The sequence below is a fragment of the Malaclemys terrapin genome, chromosome 16 (assembly GCF_027887155.1).
Source record: "Malaclemys terrapin pileata isolate rMalTer1 chromosome 16, rMalTer1.hap1, whole genome shotgun sequence".
NCBI lineage: Eukaryota > Metazoa > Chordata > Testudines > Emydidae > Malaclemys > Malaclemys terrapin.
The window spans coordinates 18,535,298-18,555,828 of NC_071520.1; the positions used below are offsets into that span (position 1 = coordinate 18,535,298).

The 20,531-nt window shown below is 42.0% G+C and overlaps 1 protein-coding gene across 10 annotated transcripts in view; it reads right to left on the reverse strand.

The window, feature by feature from the left end:
* Nucleotides 1–20,531, reverse strand: part of FBRSL1 (fibrosin like 1) — a 724,351-nt gene that overhangs the window by 547,693 nt on the left and 156,127 nt on the right. The gene's annotated exons all lie outside the window — the stretch shown is intronic.

The following is a 20,531-nucleotide window of genomic DNA, read 5'->3' on the forward strand; positions in this document are numbered from 1 at the left end:
TGCACTCCTTCCTAGAAGACCCTCAGTACAATCACTGCTGACAATATGTCTATCCTTTTAATTTTTGTAATTTATAGTGAAACTGGTGCTCACGAAAACAAGGGAGCCAGTATACTGGTTAGAGCGGGCTCCCTCTACCTGCAAAACTTTCCCCTAGTAGCTTTGCTAATTGAGTCACAGCCCTTTTTGGAGGGGAGGCTATCAAATGAGCTATACATTTTGCGATATGGACAAAAAGTCCACCAGGCATTGGTCTAAAACAAAACTCATTTCCTCGTAGGACTTAAGCCAACATTTGAATAAAGCTCTCCAGAGGCGAAAGGCTAATGCATTATAATTCACTGTGTGCAGTCTACTCCCCTCTATTGCTTCCCTATCGTGTACTGATTTCTACAGAGAAAAATGTGGATTTAATTTAAGTAAACAGCCCTGTTTTGTTTTGTTTTAAACTGGTGCTGCACAGTAGACTTCAAGATCTAGTAATTAGGACTCCTGGGTTCTATTTGCAAGTCTATCATTGATTTGTTGTTTGACTTTGGAAAGCCATACAACCAGCTATGCCTCAGTTTACCCATCTGCAAAACTCAAAGTGGTATTGAGAGACTTAGGATTAGTAAAGCACTTTGAAATCCATGGATGAAAGCTACTTTAGAAGCCCAGCACATTATTTTTTAACACTGACTGGAATAGTATCCGTTGCTAATAAAATCATGAATGAGATGTTTTTCAGGTCCTTTCAGGTTATAAAATGATATTTCCTTTGATTTTGAGGGAAATGGGGGTTGTTTATGATGGATAGCTGATAGTTAACATGGGAGTAACAGCTCATTATCATAAAATTTAGCATTTATATGCATTTTTCATGTGTAGACCTGCAGGTCCAGAAACATTTTTTTTCATCTTTCGTTTCTGTTGGGGAAATGGGGGTACAGAGAGATTAAATTACTTTGTCTCCACAGAGAGTTACCAGCAGAGCCAAACATAAAACCTAATTTCCCCTTGTTCCCATCCTTTGGACCACAGTACTCAAATACAGCTGCGCCCTTGCCAATGCAGTCATTTTCTTAGCAAAGGATTCTGTTGATAAAGTTTGCAAGTATTGTTTTCCATTTTCAAATAATGTTCAGTAATTTGTTAGTCGTGTTATAGCCACCATACAGAGGGCATAGATATTTGAGTAAAAGATATAAACTAGTTTTAAAGGAAAGCAAGACGATCTCAAGCCTTGAGATAGAGCCATCCCGTGACACAGCACTGGGGAGGTATGTGTTATAAGGCGCTGGTAAGGAGAAATTGAATGGAGGAGCAGGCCAAAGTTCTCTGCACGAGCTCAGTGTTTCCCAAGCTGTCAGTAATGAGGCTTTTTCTGTCACTTACCCACTCCCTCCCTCCCTCCCATCAGACACTGATAGAGTGCCTGTCACAGCCATAGCAAAGCCAAAGTCAGAGATGACAAATCACAGGGAATGTGTGTCAACACAATCAACTGGCCTGAAGACAGACAGCTGGTGCTCAAATTCCACCACAGACAATACTGCTCGTGAAATCATTCCAAGGTATTTTCAGCAACAACAGCTTCTCAACAGCAGCAATGAATGCTAAAAATAGCCAGCTGAAGACTAGGTCCAGCATTAGTAACAGGGCTAGCTAAATTTAAGTCACAACCCACTTTCTGACAAACCAGGAAAAAAAAAAAAATCAATGAGCAATGCAAGTATAAGGCTTGGAAATAAGTGGGGAGTTTGGTGTTTATGAAGATTAGAAGGATGCTCTAGCTGGTACTTTAAGACACTTAATTGGATTACAAAACACATATTTCATGAATTTCAGGCTCTCAGATGCCATGGGGAGTGGCGTTGAATGGGAACCTAGACAGACAGAATGGGGGATTTAAGAAAAAAAAAAAATAGAGTCAAACACCAAGTAATCTCAAATGATCATCCTCATCCATGCAAACAAAACAGACCAATCCTTCAAGGTGCTGGGTGCCCCATCGCCCATTGACCTTAGAACTGGACAAGACATTCCAGTAGTGGTTGTACCAGTGGCAAATACAGAGGTAAAATAATCCTTCTACCTCTACTCAATATTCCCCAGTTTATATATCCAAGGATCACTTTAGCCATTTTGGTCACAGAGTTGCAATGGGAGCTCGCGTTCATCTGATTATTCACCATGAATCCCAAGTCTCTTTCAGAGTCTCTGCTTCCCAGGGTACAGTCCCCAATCCTGTAAGTATTCTTTGACCTAGATGTAGGACCTTACATTTAGTAGACACATTGTTAGCCTGTGGCCAGTTTACCAAACAATCCAGATCGACCTGTATCAGTGACTTGTCTTCTTAATTATCCACAAATCGCCCAGTCCGAGTGTCATCATCATTTACTGATCAACTTTGCAATGGTTTTTTCCAGGTCATTGATAAAAACATTAACTAGTTTAGGGCCAAGAACTGATCTCCACAGAAGCCCACTAGAAACATACCCACTCAAATGATAATTTACACTTTGAGGCCTATCAAAATATAATCCTGTTTTTAATCCAGGTAATGTGGCTGCATTACAAAAATAATAAAGCTGGGAAAGTTGTGGTAAGATCCAGTGAGCTTCAAAACGTGCCGTGCCAAGCACCTAAGGGTGGCCACAGCAGATCGGAACAAATGTCAGAGGAAATACATTCACTGAAAACCACACTCTTAGTAGATAGACTAAATAAACCCAAATCTGGGATTGTGCCTTTGAGACATGTAGCATCTGGTGCTCTTACTCTGCCCAGTGGGGTATTCCAATCTTAATGTGATGGAATTAGATTATCTTTAATGTAAAGGGATCTAAGTGCAATGAGAACAATATACACGAAATGAGGTCTGCAGTATAGTTAAAATAATGCATAAGGCATGCCCCATTACTTACACAGTCTTAATCAGCCTTAGTTTGAATTGATCCCGCTCAACTATGCAGCCTTAAATCTCACCTGACTATCAAATGTTGCTAGGTAAAACCAGCTTTCTTCACTAAATTAAGCAGCTGAGCAAAATAGGGAGTGTAAACAGAATACTGATCTGCAATCTTCTAGATAATTTTCCTCTGGATTTTTTCATTGCGGGGCTTCTCCTCTGGCGGAAGTCATGAGACGAACTTCCTTTGCCACATCGCTGTCAACTGGTGGGTCAGCACTGCATCATCTCTGCCCAGCAGCAGGAATTCAGTCCCTTCTCTCCAGGGATGAGTTTTATTTCTCCAAATCAAAAACAGTTCAGCACAAAACAGATATAACAGGCTCCTTCCCCTGCAACAGAATATCCTGAACGAACCACGCTCTACTGAGCTACATGTTTGCCAGTAATGCAAGGACCACTTTCCCTGCAGGCTATCACTGGATTCCTGGCCTCAGACCCCTCACCTGGAAGGCAGCTGATTAGTCACAGGTGACGCTAAGCCCACCTCCTGTAAAGGGCCATCCTGCACCAGGCATACCTGTCACCAGGCTCTAACAAACCCACATGCTTTTGTAACCCTTAGTATATATGGAGGGGAGGTGGAGGGGGGAATAGCCCAATGGCAGAACTATGTGACAGGATTTCATAGATCAAAAGCAGTATAAAGTCTGGGCAAATAGATGGCCACTCATCTTTCTGAATATGGCTAGTTTCACACACATTTCTAATCACTGCTAAGCTACCAGTTCCAGCAACTTTAGCCCTAAAGTGCTCCAGATGAACACAAATTATATGGCTCTTGCCTTTAAAGTAACTTGGGACGAAAGCCATTCTAGGCTTTGGAAACAGTGGCTACTACCATAACTTTCACCCACAGGTCTAATGGCAGCCAGTGCCGAGAATAGGCCCTTGGCTACACTGGCAATTCACAGCGCTGCACTTGCTGCGCTCAGAGGTGTGAAAAAACACCCCCCTTGAGCGCAGCGAGTGCAGCACTCTAAAGCACCAGTGTAATCAGCGCCTGCAGCGCTGCACGCTCGCTCGCAGCACTGCAAGCTATTCCCCTCGGAGAGCTGTGAATCCGCGAGTGTAGCCAAGGCCTAGGTGTGATGTGTTTTCGCCACCCCACTTGGGAGGAAGACGCCTTGTTTTCTACATTAGCCAGATTTTCAAAAGGCATTCTAGTGTCAGCCCCCAGTACAGCCCATTATAATAGTCACACCTAGATGTAACACAGATGTGGATGATCCAGGAGAGCGAGAGAGAGACATATCCTTCTTTGTCTTAAGAGTTGAGGGTACAGGGGTATGTGTTGGTTTTGCTATTATTTGGAATAACTGATGATTGCATTTGAGCTCCCAACTGCATGTAATAAACTGTAATAACAAATGCAATTCTTTTAGATGCTTATATCAGGATGATTGCATTCTACAGCTGGGATTCAGCTAAGAAAATGTGTCTCTCTCTGAAATTGGTCAAGTAAGCTAACATGCTTGTAAATTTTACTCAATATTAAAGCAAATTACTTGATGAACAGCACCAGCAAAGCAAAACAATGCAACCACAAAAACTGTGGGGGGCCTTTGGCAGGGGACTGATAAGGCATACAAGAGACTGCACCAGGGGAAAGATAAGGCATACAAGAGAAATAAGTTCAAGCTGGCAGGAAATGTGAAGCCTTACTGAGGAAGTGTCCTCTGAGTGGTTTGCTTAGAAAAAAATTAAATCTCCCACCCTCAGACTGCCAGGGCAACAAGTACTTCCTTCATTCCGATGGGCCACAAAAGAACTCTCAAGAATAAGAGAAGAGCTCGTTGGTGAGAGAGACAGAACCTTTTCCTGAGTGATCTGCAATTATGGAATGAACTCCCACAGGAACTAAAGACTATCACAAACCTCAGCACTTTCTGCTTCAAGTGCAAGCCACATTTTTTTGATCTTTTTTAAAAACACACACATAACAGGTATATTTACCAAAAGAAAAAAAAAATATCACCCTGCCAAAACAAGACACACCGCATGCTTCTCCCTCTGGGAGAAGATGAGAGAACAAACAACACATGAAAGATGTGTAGTCATGCTGCTCAATGCACTACCAGAAGGCACTCAGACACTATAGTGATGAGCATGATATAAAAACCTATATAGAATAGAATACACGCTTTCAGGAAGCAGCGCTTTGGAGGATGTTGTTGCAGAAACATGATTCTCATTTACTCTTCAACAGCATGATAAACTGCAGGCCAAGTCACACACAGACTTCCCTAGCAGGGGCACAGGCTCACCAGTTTGTCAGACCAAACAGCAGATTCACCAGCAACGTGTGCGCTGCTTATGCAGTATCACAGAAACCTGCACCTCACGTTGCTATCACTGCTGGGTGCAACATGAGGCCTTCAAGGGAGAGGATCCTTTTCTTTGCCCTTGGTGAGCATAGTATGCGTAATCCAGTCCTCCAGGACTGACATGCACTGGGGAAACTGCCACAGGTTTTTACGATGGATCCCATCCTAGGAGAAGCTGTCACAGGCCACTTCCAGATGGAGCGTTGGGATCTCCCGATGGAATAGTTTGTTTTTGTTTTGCACACATTCTCCTAATCAGTACAGGTCTCTGATCACCTGCGAAGGTATTTCGCAGAAATTCTCACACAATCTGGTTGTTTTGCCATTTTCCTGTGGCTTGTGTCTACAACTCTCCACCAGGCAGCCTGCTGGCATTGGCTTACCCAAGACCCACAAAGTCCAGCTCTAGTGACATGTTTCAGAGTCCATTACAGACATCGGGAATCTGACATCAGGAATCATAACACTCAAAAACCAGTAGGAGAACACTTCAATCTCTCTGGTCACTCAATAACTCAATAACAGGCCTAAAAGTGGCAATTCCTCAACAAAAAAACTTCAAAAACAGACTCCAACGTGAAGCTGCAGAACTGGAATTAATTTGCAAACTGGACACCATCAGATTAGGCCTGAATAAAGACTGGGAGTGGTTGGGTCATTACAAAAACTAAACTTAATTTCCCCAATACCAATTTCTCCTTACTGTTAGGCCTGGTCCCCACTAAGTCCCCACTTCGGACTAAGGTACGCAAATTCAGCTACGTTAATAACGTAGCTGAATTCGAAGTACCTTAGTCCGAACTTACCGCGGGTCCAGACACGGCACGGAGGCTCCCCCGTCGATGCCGCGTACTCCTCTCGCCGAGCTGGAGTACCGGCGTCGACGGCAAGCACTTCCAGGATCGATCCCAGAACATCGATTGCCTGCCACCGGACCCTCCGGTAAGTGACGGCATACCCTTACTCACACCTTCTTGTCAACTGTCTGTAATGGGCCACTCTCTTACCACTTCAAAAGTTATTTTTCCTCCCTTGGTATCCTGCGGTTAATTGATTTATCTCGTTAGAATGACCTCACATTTGGTAAAGCAACCCCCATCCTTTCATGTATTTATACCTGCTCCTGTATTTTTCATTTCATGCATCTAATGAAGTGGGTTTTAGCCCACAAAAGCTTATGCCCAAATAAATGTGTTAGTCTCTAAGGTGCCACAAGGACTCCTCGTTGTTTCAGCTCTAGTGAGAGGCTCTGCCCATAAGGCCAGACTGGTGGAGTCCCAGAGCCGCTGATTGGTCTGATGGCCCCACTTAAGCCAGCAGCAGGAACAGGAAACTGTACAAACAACTGGGCTCCACCCTGCTCTGGACGGTGGTTCCTGCTCCCGCTTCCCCATCTTAATTTCCTGGCATCCCAACCCAGCTTGACTCCTGGCATTTGACTTGTGGCTCCTGACCTCAAGTTTGTCTCCTGCCTCTAATCCCTACTATCCTGACCCAGCCAGACTCTGGCTCCCGACTCATGGTTCTGATCTCCAATTTGTCTCCCTGCTTCAGGCCTCCCAGTATCCTCACTCAGCCAACTCTTCACTCCTGTCTCACGTCTGCAGACTCTGGCTCCAATTATTAGGTTTGGCCACCCACAATCAAGCCGTGACAAGCAAGTATTTTTCAGCAGTGACCTCATTTATCTGCCAAACCACTAGACCAGTCTCATGATGAAGCAAATGCTATCCCTTCAGAGTCTCCATCACAGGAAAAAACAACAACTTATTGACAGGCACGTGGAGGGGAAAGCTGCCTTTCCTTCCTTTTGTATGACTCTTCGGATGATAAGGTAGGCACTGCAGTTAACTTCAGGCCATCAGTACATCCAGTGGACATTGCCAGAAAACGTTAACACTTGGTTTAAAAAAAAAAACCTACATTTTTTGACCCTCAACTAGCCTATGGTGTATTTAAAACAACCACCACGTATTACATTCTTGATAACATGCTACCCTGAAACTTGATAACAAGACTTCACTTACCAATTTTCTCCAAATCGCACTGCATTAAGGAAGAAAATTACGGAGATAAAATAACAAGGAGTCTGGTGGCACCTTAAAGACTAACAGATTTATTTGGGCATAAGCTTTCGTGAGTAAAAACCTCACTTCTTCGGATGCATAGAGTGAAAGTACTTTCACTCTATGCATCCGATTCACTCTATGCATCCGAAGAAGTGAGGTTTTTACTCACGAAAGCTTATGCCCAAATAAATCTGTTAGTCTTTAAGGTGCCACCAGACTCCTTGTTGTTTTTGTAGATACAGACTAACACGGCTACCCCCTGATACTTGACACCATGCAAGGAGATAAAATAGTGTCAGTCATACGATTGTCTTTAGTCGGTCTGTCTATTTCTTCTCCAAACTATGGCCCCAGTTGGTCTGAATTACGCATTGTGGGGAGGGACTTGTAGAACGTGTCCGATTCTTGGGTATGGAGAATCCAGCAGAACAAACTTCTCTTTTCCACCTCCAGTTCTCATTCCGCTCCCACCAATAAAATTTGTCCAGGCTACATTTAGGGAACTTTGATTTTGGATTGGGGTCAAACGTACGTTTCTCTGTCATCTTCCACTCCAATCAGCAAATTGAAACCATTTTACGGCAATGGCTGCTCCCTCCCAGCTTCCCCTCCCCCACCCCGATACGCTGCAGGCATTGTATCCAGGGTGACGGGTGGATTGACAAGAAGATTGGTGCCGCCTCAGCCCACTAAACTCTTGAGTTTTATGGCCGCTTAATACATTTGTCAACCTGTTCAAAAAATAATGAACTGTAGCAAAGTTATCCCAGCCAGCAGTAACTTGTGCAAAAAAGAAAGCCTTTCTTTTTATTATTATTATTTAAAGATTTAATGGGAAAATGATAGACTGCCCCTTGGCTACAGTGCACTGGTTGCAAGGACCTAAATTCCCATGTTAGCAATTTGTACGGGTTTGTGATGCTTTCTAGTCTGTGTGAATGTGACCTGCATTTAAATGCAAGCAGCTGGTGTAGGCACACAGTGGAAAGTGTGGTTTTCAAGCACATAAAGACTGGCTCTGATTGGCAAGACGGTGTCCTGAGACCTGTGTGTGGTCAGTGTTTGAAAGTTTCAATAAGAGGAAGGGCTATTTTGGGGGAGGTTAAGGCAAGCAGACACATTGTGCTGCGAACTTTCAACTGTGCTGAGCTCAAATTAGCGTAATCCTGCGATAAAATGCTATTGAGACCATGCTTAGAGCGGTTGTTGGAGATACATGTTGAAAAGGGACTCCTTTTCTCTGAAGAAAATCTATGGAGTACTACTTATTTTTAAACAACTGTAAAAGTTTTCCCCCTGGCTGTGTAAGAGAAGGCTTAGATACGGCGACTCAAAGTAGCCCTTGCCAAGCTCAGACACAACTAATCGGGAATTGTTGGAGAGAGAGAGAGTGGTTTGGGTTTTTCATTTACCTGGTTGGGTACTATGAAAAGATGTAATTGCTGCTTACTTGCCATGGAGGCTGCTTGTTTGTGGTGGACGACAGTATGTACAAGTAATATCAAGGACAGATGTAGTATTTGGACAGACACCTCCCTTTCTTAAGCTACAGAAATCTAAAATAAAATACTATAAAAATGTCACTGCAAAAATCTCATTAAGCTGCCATGCAGACTTTTCCACTGTTATTACTGATCATATATATATATATATTTTTTTTTCATGTGGCCATTTCTTTTCTTCACAAACCAATCTGCTGCTTCTGCCCAACCAGAATTTGCTTCTTAAAATAATTAAAAAATAAAAACACAACATAACACTCTTTGGAGAAGCATTGCAATGCCAGTCCTTTACGCTGCAGAGTTCTGGACTCTTACTGCAGAATATTGTATTGCATTTTTAAATAAGGAGTGGTGATAATTTGATATCAGGGACATGGCAATCTTATGAGAGCGTGACCCTATTGACTAAGTTCCCATTTGTTTTCATGGGAGAGGCTCAAGGCCAGAATGAATAAGGTGAGAAGTATGCAAGGAAAACGGTTATGAAATGCCTTTAAAATGGACAACCAAAACATGCAGAAAAAGCAGGGGAGAACTCAGCAATTCCTGTGAGGTTGGCCCAAGCGAGTTCTAGATCTGGAGTCTTCCAAAATTTGGGGAGTTCAGAACTAAGATGTTGTTTGGGCTCATCTCTAGCTGTTTTTAGACAGCTTAAGAATTCCTCATCACATCCATATATACCCCCTCCCCCACTCACCTATATTGGGCATTTGACTGTTTGCATAGTCTTCTGGAAATCTCTGCCTGCCCGTTTAGCATCTTAGCTACTGCCAGGTGAATGACAGCTTAAACATGCTGTAAAGTCCAATACAGCAAGCAGTATTTCCACTAAAATGAGGAATTTCCAAGCATTGATTTATTCATTCAGGGCTAAGGTTTGAAGAAAGCATTTATGCGTGCAGTAGGGTACACACACAAAGTAGAAGAAAGATTTTTTATAAAGCCTTTCAAAGAAACCTAACAGTTAGAAATGTGGAATCATGCATGCCCAAATATGCTCATAAATGAGGGCCCAGTTGTACATGCAAACTAGCTGGGGACATACACCTGAATAGTAGGCAAACAGGGGTGCTGTTGAATATCACTTGAGCTTGTAGGGAAAAAAAGAACAAAAACAACTTTCCACCAAATCCTTTTTCAGCTGAAAAAGCATTTTAGACCAAATGAAAATGTTTGCAAAATATTTGGTTGGGAAAATGTCAAAAAACTTGCTTCCTTTTGGTTGGGGTGGAGGGAGAGAAACCCCATTCTCACTTTTTTACTCTTTCCCTGACCTTTCTTGTTCTCCTTGGGGAGGGAGTGAGGAAGTAAAGTGAGATAGAAAGGGGGTTCTCTCACCAAAATGAAGTAACGTATTTTAGAAAACTTTAAAAAGTTTTTTGACATTATTTATTACAACATGCACGCTTTTATAGAAACCTTTGAATTGAATAAAATATTTTAATTTGCTTCTGAAATTTCCTTGCAGGATATACTCAACTTTTCTACTTACAACCTGATATGCCTCCATTGTATATGGGATCTTGTTCAACTTTATGCAAAAAATGGCTTCTATTGCCTCTTTCCCAAGCCCTTAATTTAAATAAACAACAGCATGTATAACCAAAAATTTTACTAACAGCAAGCCTGTTCTTACTGAGTCTGAGCCAAACAATGTTAATTACCTTAAAATACCTACAATGTGCATTTTGTCCAAAATCTCTGTTTCACTCCTTAGCATAGGGGGCATTCTCTCTAAAAATATGATGATATTGCCCACCTGAATTAAACTGGTGGGAGTGTACCTGATATGGTTTTTGTTGAGATTTAACTTGTTTCTCTATTGACCTCCATTGTTTTTGTTTTTTATTACAGTTGTTTGCGTTCCTTGTGGTTGAAAAATAAATGTGATTCAAGGGGCAATTTGAAAGCAAAAAACAAAAATATTTTCCAAATGACCAAGTCAAATCACTCCTTCGGCAATCTGAATTTTGGGGGGTGGAGTTAGGATGGAGGAATAGAACAGACAGTACTTTTAAACTAATCACAATGACTTCTGCATATCTCAGCTATGTTTTGACCACCAATGATGTGCCTAATATGCTGAGTGACGCAGTTGCACGTTTACATGCAGTTCCCCAAACCCACAGTATTCCTCCTCCTCAAGAACGGTGCTTATGCACGGTGACAGGAAGAGCAACGGAAGGGACCATACTCGAGAATTCTGGGTCCTGAAATCCCGACAGTCAAGAGGACAATAGAATCAAATTACTTCATTTTAGGGTGAGGACAAGAGCACAATGTCTTTTGGCTACTGATGAGTTAATGGTCAGTGTTAAGCAGACTGGTAGCCAGAACAATATCACAAATCAGACCATCTTAGAATGTTAGATTTCCTTCCCCCCTTCTTTGAAAGTGATCCCTACCTACAGACAAACGTGCAATGAAAGACCCAGAAGGCACGTGCAGTTAGGCGCCGAATCAGTCTGGCAGAACACCAGGCCACCTTTTGTTTAAAAAATATATATATGTCCCAATCCTGCAACTTGTTCTCCATGTCCTGTGTCTGCACAGTGCCCCGTTCGTATCACTGGCTCAGTGCAGGAGTATGTCCAAGTAGAACCAGTTACAGGATTTGGGGGGTCTGAATCTTTAGCTTCCTATTTAAAAACAGAAAATGTAATGTAACAGAGTGTGAACGGCACAGAAGAAAGTGATCAACTTAGGAGGAAAACGTGCTGGCCTGGATGGAGAAAAAAAGAGGAAGGACCAAGACTACTGCTAGCTGATGTTGAACCCTGCGCCCCTACCCCAAAGCAAGAAAGCACTGAGGAGAAGGCCATTTTATTAGTGAGGAAAAGTTTCACATCCACCAATTCAAAGACTGGGCTATGCACAGCTTCAAAAGAAAGTAAGTCTGAGATTTTTGTGGTTCAAAGAGGGAATTCAAGAAGCTTGTGGCCTTTGACATCTCCATTTTCCTTTTTCCACATGTCCTGTCAGTGACGAATCATATTGCTTTTTCTTTCACAATACTCCTCCTGATTTGATCTTTTTGTCCACACAGATAAAATCTCTATCCAGGTTCTCCACATCTCCTATCTCACTACTGTAAATCCCTCCTTCTTAAAACACACATCATTACCCCCCATCTCCCTTCTTCTCCTCTCCACCTGCAGTCCACCCTGGACAAAGCTAAAAATCATCTTCCTAGTCCATCACTTTACCTGTGCCATCCTTGCAATTGCGGTATTTGCTTGACAAGAAACAAGGAAGCAGGGGGACATGTGAATAGCACTCAACATTTCCAAGGTAAGAAATTTGTCCTAGAAAAGTCAATGTACTTGCTGATGAAGGAAATGCAATGGAATCACTTATTCATTCATTGATTTATTCGTACTCCCGTTACCCAGGCCTGCCTTGGCAATAAGTTCTCTGATCTCAAAAAGCCTGGTTACTCTACTGATGGCAGTACATGTTCACTTTATCTTAAACCTGACAAGCCATGCTCCAGGGCATGTGTAAAAAGAATTAAATGCAAACAGTAAGTCCTCTGCAGGTTAAGAGACATGAAAGATAGTGCAAAGGGATTAAGGATTAAAGTGGGAACAGCCATAAGCAGGATGGAAGGTTCACTTATGCAGCTGGCTCCCACTAGCTAAATATTTATGAGCAAAGGGAGTAGATGATTGTAAGAATGTGGATGTGAGGGGGCGGATATGCAGGGAAAACACACAACTACTGAAGGTTTTTGCCTTATTGATTTTGTGGGAGATTTTCAAAGGCATCTAAGGGGTTTAGGAGCACAAATCCCATTGAAAGGCTCTAAAGGCATTTTCACTGCATTGTACATCTTCAAATAATAATCAACTAATAGAATGAGAAATGGACATGGTCAGAGAGCACTTTAACCCTGGGGCTTTGAAAAGAGTGAATCTGTTGGAGATGTGGGTAGAAGGAAAATCCTTCCAAAGCTGCTCATTCCCTGGAACCCACCACCTCTTTAGGCTGGAGTGCTTCCATGTCTGAGATGTATTGTCTCAAACTGTATCTCCAAGGTATCATCTCTTTTTGCACTCTGAAGAGCTGACTTTTACTGGTTAACAGAGATATGTATAGCAGAGATACTTAAGGGCTCCTGTTATCAGTTCAGTTCAGCCAACATGATTGGAGGGAAGGAATTTCCACATCCCATGCTGCTTCTGAATGAGACTAATAACCACCACTTTTTGCGCTCCCTTTTTCCCTTCAGTGGCTTACCCCCAATCTGGTTCCACCCTCTGTCTGCTCGTCCTTTGAAGGGGCTTTGCTGTTTCCACCTCAAAAATTTCAGCTCTCTGACACACCCTGCCACCTTTTGCAGTGGTTACCACAATATAGGCACAAAAAGTGATATATCAGCAGCCTCACTCAGTTATTCTCGTCTGTATTTTATCCCAACAAGTGTCTGTGGGTGGTCAAGAAGGAAACAAAACTTTGTAGAAAAGATCCCGAATTTCAGAGTTGCAGAACCTACAAAACTACCACTGACTTCAGTTGGAGTTGTAGGTGCTCTGTGACCTGATTTTTTTTCACAGGTGCTGATGTCCAGAACCTAGAGGAAACCAGTACTGGAGGGAAGACAGTGGCTAGTACTGGGTGCACGGAAAGTTAGGCAGATTAAGGACAAGGCTGGTAAAAAGGAAGGGTTTGCTGAGAAGAGAGGTTTAGTGAGGAAAAAGGACTATGTATAACAAACAAAAGAGACTCTGTTTCCTTGACTATGTGTGTCCCTATTTCACAATCTTGAATGATCCAGTACAAAGATGTGGTTTATTAAATATGAGCAAGTCACATGGCCAATATTACCAGGCGGCTCCCTCTCATTTGCTGAGTTGCCAGATGTGTTCATCCGTATCCACACTTCAAGACTGGGCAAACAGTTAAGAAACAAAGATCGTTTCTCATGTAAGTATCCTTGGAAATAAACAAAAAGCAAATGAAGCGAAGTGTAGAAAATATGTTGTTTCTAGATAGCAAAGCTTTCTACGGCTGGTCAGCAGCTCTTATAAAGGTAGGAAAGCAATAGCATAGAATCATAGGTCTGGAAGGAACCTTGAGAGCTCATCTAGTCCAGTCCCCTGCACTCATGGCAGGACTAAGTATTAACTAGACCATTCCTGACAGGTGTTTTTCTAACCTGCTCTTAAAAATCTTCAATGATGGAGATTCCACAACCTCCCTAGGAAATTTATTCCGGTGCTTAACCACCCTGACAGTTAGGAAGTTTTTCCTAATGTCCAATCTAAACCTCCCTTGCTGCAATTTAAGCCCATTGCTTCTTGTCATATCCTCTGAGGTTAAGAAAAACTATTTTTCTCCCTCCTCCTTGTAACAACCTTTTACGTACTTGAAAACTGTTATGTCCCCTCTTAGGCTACATCTACACTACGGGGGGGGGGGGAGTCGATTTAAGATACGCAAATTCAGCTACGCGAATAGCGTAGCTGAATTCGACGTATCGCAGCCGACTTACCCCGCTGTAGGGACGGCGGCAAAATCGACCTCTGCGGCTTCCCGTCGACGGCGCTTACCCCCACCTCCGCTGGTGGAGTAAGAGCGTCGATTCAGGGATCGATTGTCGCGTCCCTACGCGACGCAATAAATCGATCCCCGAGAGGTCGATTTCTACCCGCCGATTCAGGCGGGTAGTGTAGACCCAGCCTCAGTCTTCTCTTTTCCAGACTAAACAAACCCAATTTTTTCTATCTTCCCTCACAGGTCATGTTTTATAGCCCTTTAATCATTTTTGTCGCACTTTTCTGGATTCTCTCCAGTTTGTCTACATCCTTCCTGAAATGTGGAGCCCAGAACTGGACACAATAGTTAGTTGAGGCCTAATCTGCACGGAGTAGAGCAGAAGAATTATTTCTTGTGTCTTTCTTACAACACTCCTGCTAATACATCCCAGAATGATGTTCGCATTTTTTGCAACAGCGTTACACTGATGACTCATATTAAGTTTGTGGTCCACTATGACCCCCAGATCCCTTTCCGCAATACTCCTTCTTAGGCAGTCATTTCCCATTTTGTATGAGTGAAACTGATCGTTCCTTCCTAAATGGAGTACTTTCCATTTGTCCTTATTGAATATCATCCTATTTATTTCAGACTATTTCTCCAGTTTGTCCAGATCGTTTTGAATTTTAATCCTATCCTCCAAAACACTTACAACCCCTCTCAGCTTGGTATCATCCACAAACTTTATAAGTGTACTCTCTATGCCATTATCTAAATCATTGATGAAGATACTGAACAGAACCGGACCCAGAACTGATCCCCGCGGGACCCCACTCGTTATGCCCTTCCAGCATGACTGTGAACCACTGATAGCTACTCTCTGGAATGGTTTTCCAACCAGTTCTGCACCCACCTTATAGTAGCTCCATCTAGGTTGCATCTCCCTAGTTTGTTTATGAGAAGGGCTTGTGAGACAGTATCAAAAACTTTACTAAAGTCAAGTTTCAGAGTAGCAGTCGTGTTAGTCTGTATCCGCAAAAAGAACAGGAGTACTTGTGGCAGCTGTAACCCACGAAAGCTTATGCTCTAATAAATTTGTTAGTCTCTAAGGTGCCACAAGTACTCCTGTTCTTTTTACTAAAGTCAAGATATACCACTTCTACCACTTTCCCCCTATACAGAAGGCTTGTTACCTTGTCAAAGAAAGCTATCAAGTTGGTTTGACACGATTTGTTCTTGACAAATCCATGCTGACCGTTATTTATCACCTTATTATCTTCTAGATGTTTTCAAATTGATTGCTTAATTATTTGCTCCATTATCTTTCCAGCACAGAAGTTAAGCTGACTGGTCTGTAATTCCCTGGGTTGTCCTCATTTCCCTTTTTATATATTGGCACCGTATTTGCCCCTTTTCCAGTCTTCTGGAATCTCTTCCGTCTTCCTTGACTTTTCAAAGATAATCGCTAATGGCTCATATCTCCTCAGTCAGCTCCTTGAGTATTCTAGGATGCATTTCATCAGGCCCTGATGACTTGAAAACATCTAATTTGTCTACGTAATTTTTAACTTGTTCTTTCCCTATTTTAGCCTCTTCTAATCCTACCTCATTTTCACTGGTATTCATTATGTTAGACGTCCAATCACCACCAACCTTCTTGGTGAAAACCAAAGCAAAGAAGTTATTAAGCACCTTTGCCATTTCCACATTTTCTGTTATTGTTTTCGCCCGCTCATTGAGTAACAGGCCTACCCGGTCCTTGGTCTTCCTCTTGCTTCTAATGTATCTGTAGAATGTTTTTTTGTTACCCTTTATGTCTCTACCTAGTTTGATCTCGTTTTGTGGCTTGGCCGTTCTAATTTTGTCCCTACATACTTGTGTCTCCTTGATTTAGAACACAAACACACAATTGAGCATGACTTTGTTCAATCTTTGGTTGGAAGAATTGCAGGCAGAAGACCTAAAATCAAGGCTTTATAAATTGTTTGTTCCCAATCATGCCAACTTTCACTACTTCTCATATGATAGCAACTTTAACAAAGAAAACTCTTTTTATACTTTCCTAGCAGTCATACTGTTGCCAAGAACTGAGTGTGTAGCATGCGTCTTAAAATTTGAACTGTTTAGTTTCTCTCCATTTTGACGGGACCCATGCATGGAGATTGCAGGGCCAGGGAGGAAGAATTTACCATTCCCAATTTTTCTGGATACCAATACAGTAAGATTCTAAAAAGAAATGTATTTGCTAATATTTATAAGCCCAACTATTAGAGCATCAAAGGCTGTGGCATTATTATGCATCCTTATTTTCCAGAATGCCGATAAATATTTCCTCCAGTCAGCAATTGTGTATTACAAGATCTCAGTCTGGGAACAGTTTAAAAAGGCAAAAAGCTGAAAACAAATCTAGCCAGCCATTTTAAAGATAAAAATATACATGAATGGTTTAGACTTTTTGTGCTTGTTCTGTGCAATTGAAAATATCTTGGGTTTTATTTCAAATGCCATTTTTTAGTCAGTTCATTCATAGTATGTAGATGTCATTTGGGGTGACTGGGGAAAAATAATCCAAAACATCTGGCACCAATTAAGCCATCAGATCCACATGGACTGGTCTTTGCCACTGTGAAGAACTCCACTACTTTTAATTTGGGGGTGGGGGGTGGGGGAGGTCTGCTTCACTGGATCCAATTGCAGGACTGAGATGAATCTCGTTTCCCCTAAAAAAGCAGTTTACGGTTCACACACACTTTTTTTGTTGTTAAACAATAAAAATTTCATATCATTTTCAGGTCACAGAGCTAATATTCATCTTCAACTGCTGAATAATCCATGGATTTAAATGTCCCTAAATACACAGTGAAAAGATGGATTACACATTAGGCTAAAGTAATACACCCAAGTCCCTAAATACATATGTACACTGTAATGCATATTTTAAATAGTCTCGGTGTGTGAATTTAAATGGTAATATGCCTGTTAAAAAGTTTCAAACAACCTATTTACAAAGGAGCCATTACTACTGTGTAAATAATACATCATTTAAAAGAAACTCTCTGGGCTCGCATGAAAAGCTTTTTTTTTTTTTGGTCAGCATTAAAAGAATAAAGAAAATTAATACACATAAAACACAGACCATATTAGAGCTTCAATTTAAATGAGCCAAAGATTGAAAATTTCAATTAATGACTGAAATTCTCAGCCCAGCCGTATTATTCTAGTATTGCTGCACTGTTTGTTTGGAGATCCCGGAGGAAAAAAATATCCTAAGAGAAAGAGAGAGAGAGAGAGAGAACGAACTGTTTAAATTTGGAATGATCTAAAAGAAAAAATTGGAAGCCTCATTACCAAGAAGTACGTGTTCGTACATCCTCTCTTTCTTTCGTGTGCAGAAAACTCAAATCAGTATTTTCTATCTCTAACTCCTGGGATTCTGTGCACAATAGAAGGTGTTTAAATGGCCACTATCAAATTTTTAATGATTGTTTTAGGCTGCAATTTTCAGAGATACCCAACACCTGTTTTTGTAATGTTATAACTGTGCTGGTTAGGGGCGTGATTTTTTTCATGATATAATTATACCAATACAACCCTAGAGCAGACACAGGTCTGCTGATATAAAGGTGCTTTATACTGACTTGCATAGTTTATATATAGTGATAGAACTGTGTCCATGGGAGCAGGTCATTAAAGTGGTACAATGTTTGTGTGTAGACAAAGCCTAAGGGATAGGTGACCAATTCCAAATGGGATTTGGGTGTTTAACTTATTTAGGGTATGCTGCAAATCCCAGCCTTAAATTACTTAAACCTAGCAAGATCTCAATTCTGAAAAATGAAACCATGTGCCTGGTGGCAGATTTGTCTTTGGAAAACTTTACAACTTGCTTTCATATGTTACTTTTTGTATTTTCATTGTGAGAAGGAGACATCCTAGGCCGTGTTGTCTACTGCACAATTATGACAAAATCATCATTATGTACAGCTCTGGAAAGCAAACAGGCACTCTTTTGTTCACACCCCAGTTTGTATCACTGGATGATACACATGTGAGCAAAGGACACTGTACTGCCGATAATAAGCCTTATCACTGAAATGTAAGCGTGTTTCCTGTAGCTTTTTTGCTTTCAACTTGTACAGCCTCGTTTTCCTGATCTTACCTCCATGCTCACTTTCAATCCCTTCCCTTCCCTAACACACAAGACGATGTTCAGATTTTTCCCTCTCCTGATCCTGGCATGTTTCTGCCCACTTCCACCCAGCACGGACAAGAGGGAACTGGGAATCAAGGGCACAGGACAGGGAGGTGGCAGAGGTATCCAGGGTTTACGGAAGGAAGCTGGAACATGATCCTGCCCAGTCTCTCTGCAGTCACATAAAACTTCCACTGACTCCAATAGGAGCTCTGCTTGATTAAGGACTGCAGGACAGGCCCTGGAATCCCCAGCCAGCTCTGAACAAAAGCTATACACTTCTACTGGAGAAAAAAAAAATCATTCCTTTGGGCAGCCACCTGTGTTCCTCGCTGCTGCTGCTCTGCCAGCCTTTCATTGCTTCTTCCAGTTTCCTCTTGACACCCCCTTCTCTAGAGGTGGTTCAAAAAACATGACTCCTAGGACCACACGTAAGCTGGTCTGGCTCTCACCTACCTCCAAACAGCTGCGTGGTTACTGTAGTCAAAAAAGCTATCCCCCTCCTGACATGTTTTATTAGCTAAATGGTAATTCTATAAAAACACTATATGAATTCTAGCCTAAACCTTCTCCCTAGGTTTCACTACTCCTAAGTTTCTTTTCCTCTACACCTGTCTGTCCAACTTGCTGTTTCCTTCTGCCAGAGGTCTATTCCTGTTATGTTCACAGCATACACAGAGGGCAAAGTTAGATAAACACAAACACTCTTGCTGGAAGGTTGCAATGTAACACTACTTTACTGCTCAGTATTCATAATGCTTACAAACAAGAACCCAAAACCAGAGAGAGAAAAGGCAGGCTGCTCTGCTTCCTAAAACAGACAGGCACAACTCCCACCTGCCATACATACTAGGTGGAATCTAGCAAGCCACATCTCACCCCAAGTCAACATTAACCTACAGTTCCCTGTAGAGTTCAGACATCTGAGTACAGGAGAATCCAGCCACCTCTAATTTGTAACCATGCACATAACTAACCAATGATGTCATATTTCTCCCCTTAACAGTACATAATTGTGATGCTTCCCTGGGGTAACCAGCATTGACAGGCATCTCACCACCACCTGGTGTGAGCGTGAGGAATTTATGTCTGTGCCAGGGAGGATCAGCTCCTTGAAACCACCAGCCTCTGGCAACCCAATCACTGCCTTCCAGACCTCCGCAGTCCTCACCTCTCTGTACAGGTTAGCGATAGCTACACACCAGTTCCAAGTCCTCCGAGGGTTTCCAGGAGTGTCCAGCCCCTTATGCACAGAACACTCAGAATTACCAAACCTGCTATTCCCAAAGGAACACTGCACCACAGTTTACTAATTATAGCTTAGAACACAGCTCTGCTGAACAGTGAAAACCAGAAAAAGCTCATTGTAACAGAACAGAGATGCAAGTGATAGTGAGTAAGAATATTGGAAACAAATGGTTACGTATAAAACAAAATCATAACACACTTTCTAGAACGTGAACTTAACTAAATCATTACCCTCATGTCTGAAGAAGCTTATCCTACCAAAAGCTCTCTCCAGCATCTTCAGTCATGCCTGGTTGAGATCCCACTTCCATGAAACAAGCTCATTGTCGGTTTACTTCCTAGCTGAAGAACTCCAGGGTGTGTCTCTGCACCCCTAAATATACCAACACAGATTTTGATGTCCATTTCACCCCCACACCCCTGTTGACCTTTTCCTTTACTCTTTGAAGACTGCACAATCCTTCATTAGCATTTGGTTCAGAGCGTTGAGTGGAGGCCCATTGCAAACCAGACAACTCTGAATTTACATGTAAACAAACACTTGTCTGAAAGAAAATCGGTTTTTGAACTTTACTGGTGACCTGGCCCTAGAAACAGACCTTAAGAACATAATTTTCAGTGTATAATTTACGTAACTCCTTACACAACAGCCATACGTGCATTTTGCAATTATGCCGATGATCAGCGTGACACGGGCTTTTATTAGAAACCTTGCATGACCTCTTTTGGTGACCCAGCACATAAAATACAAAACCCGGG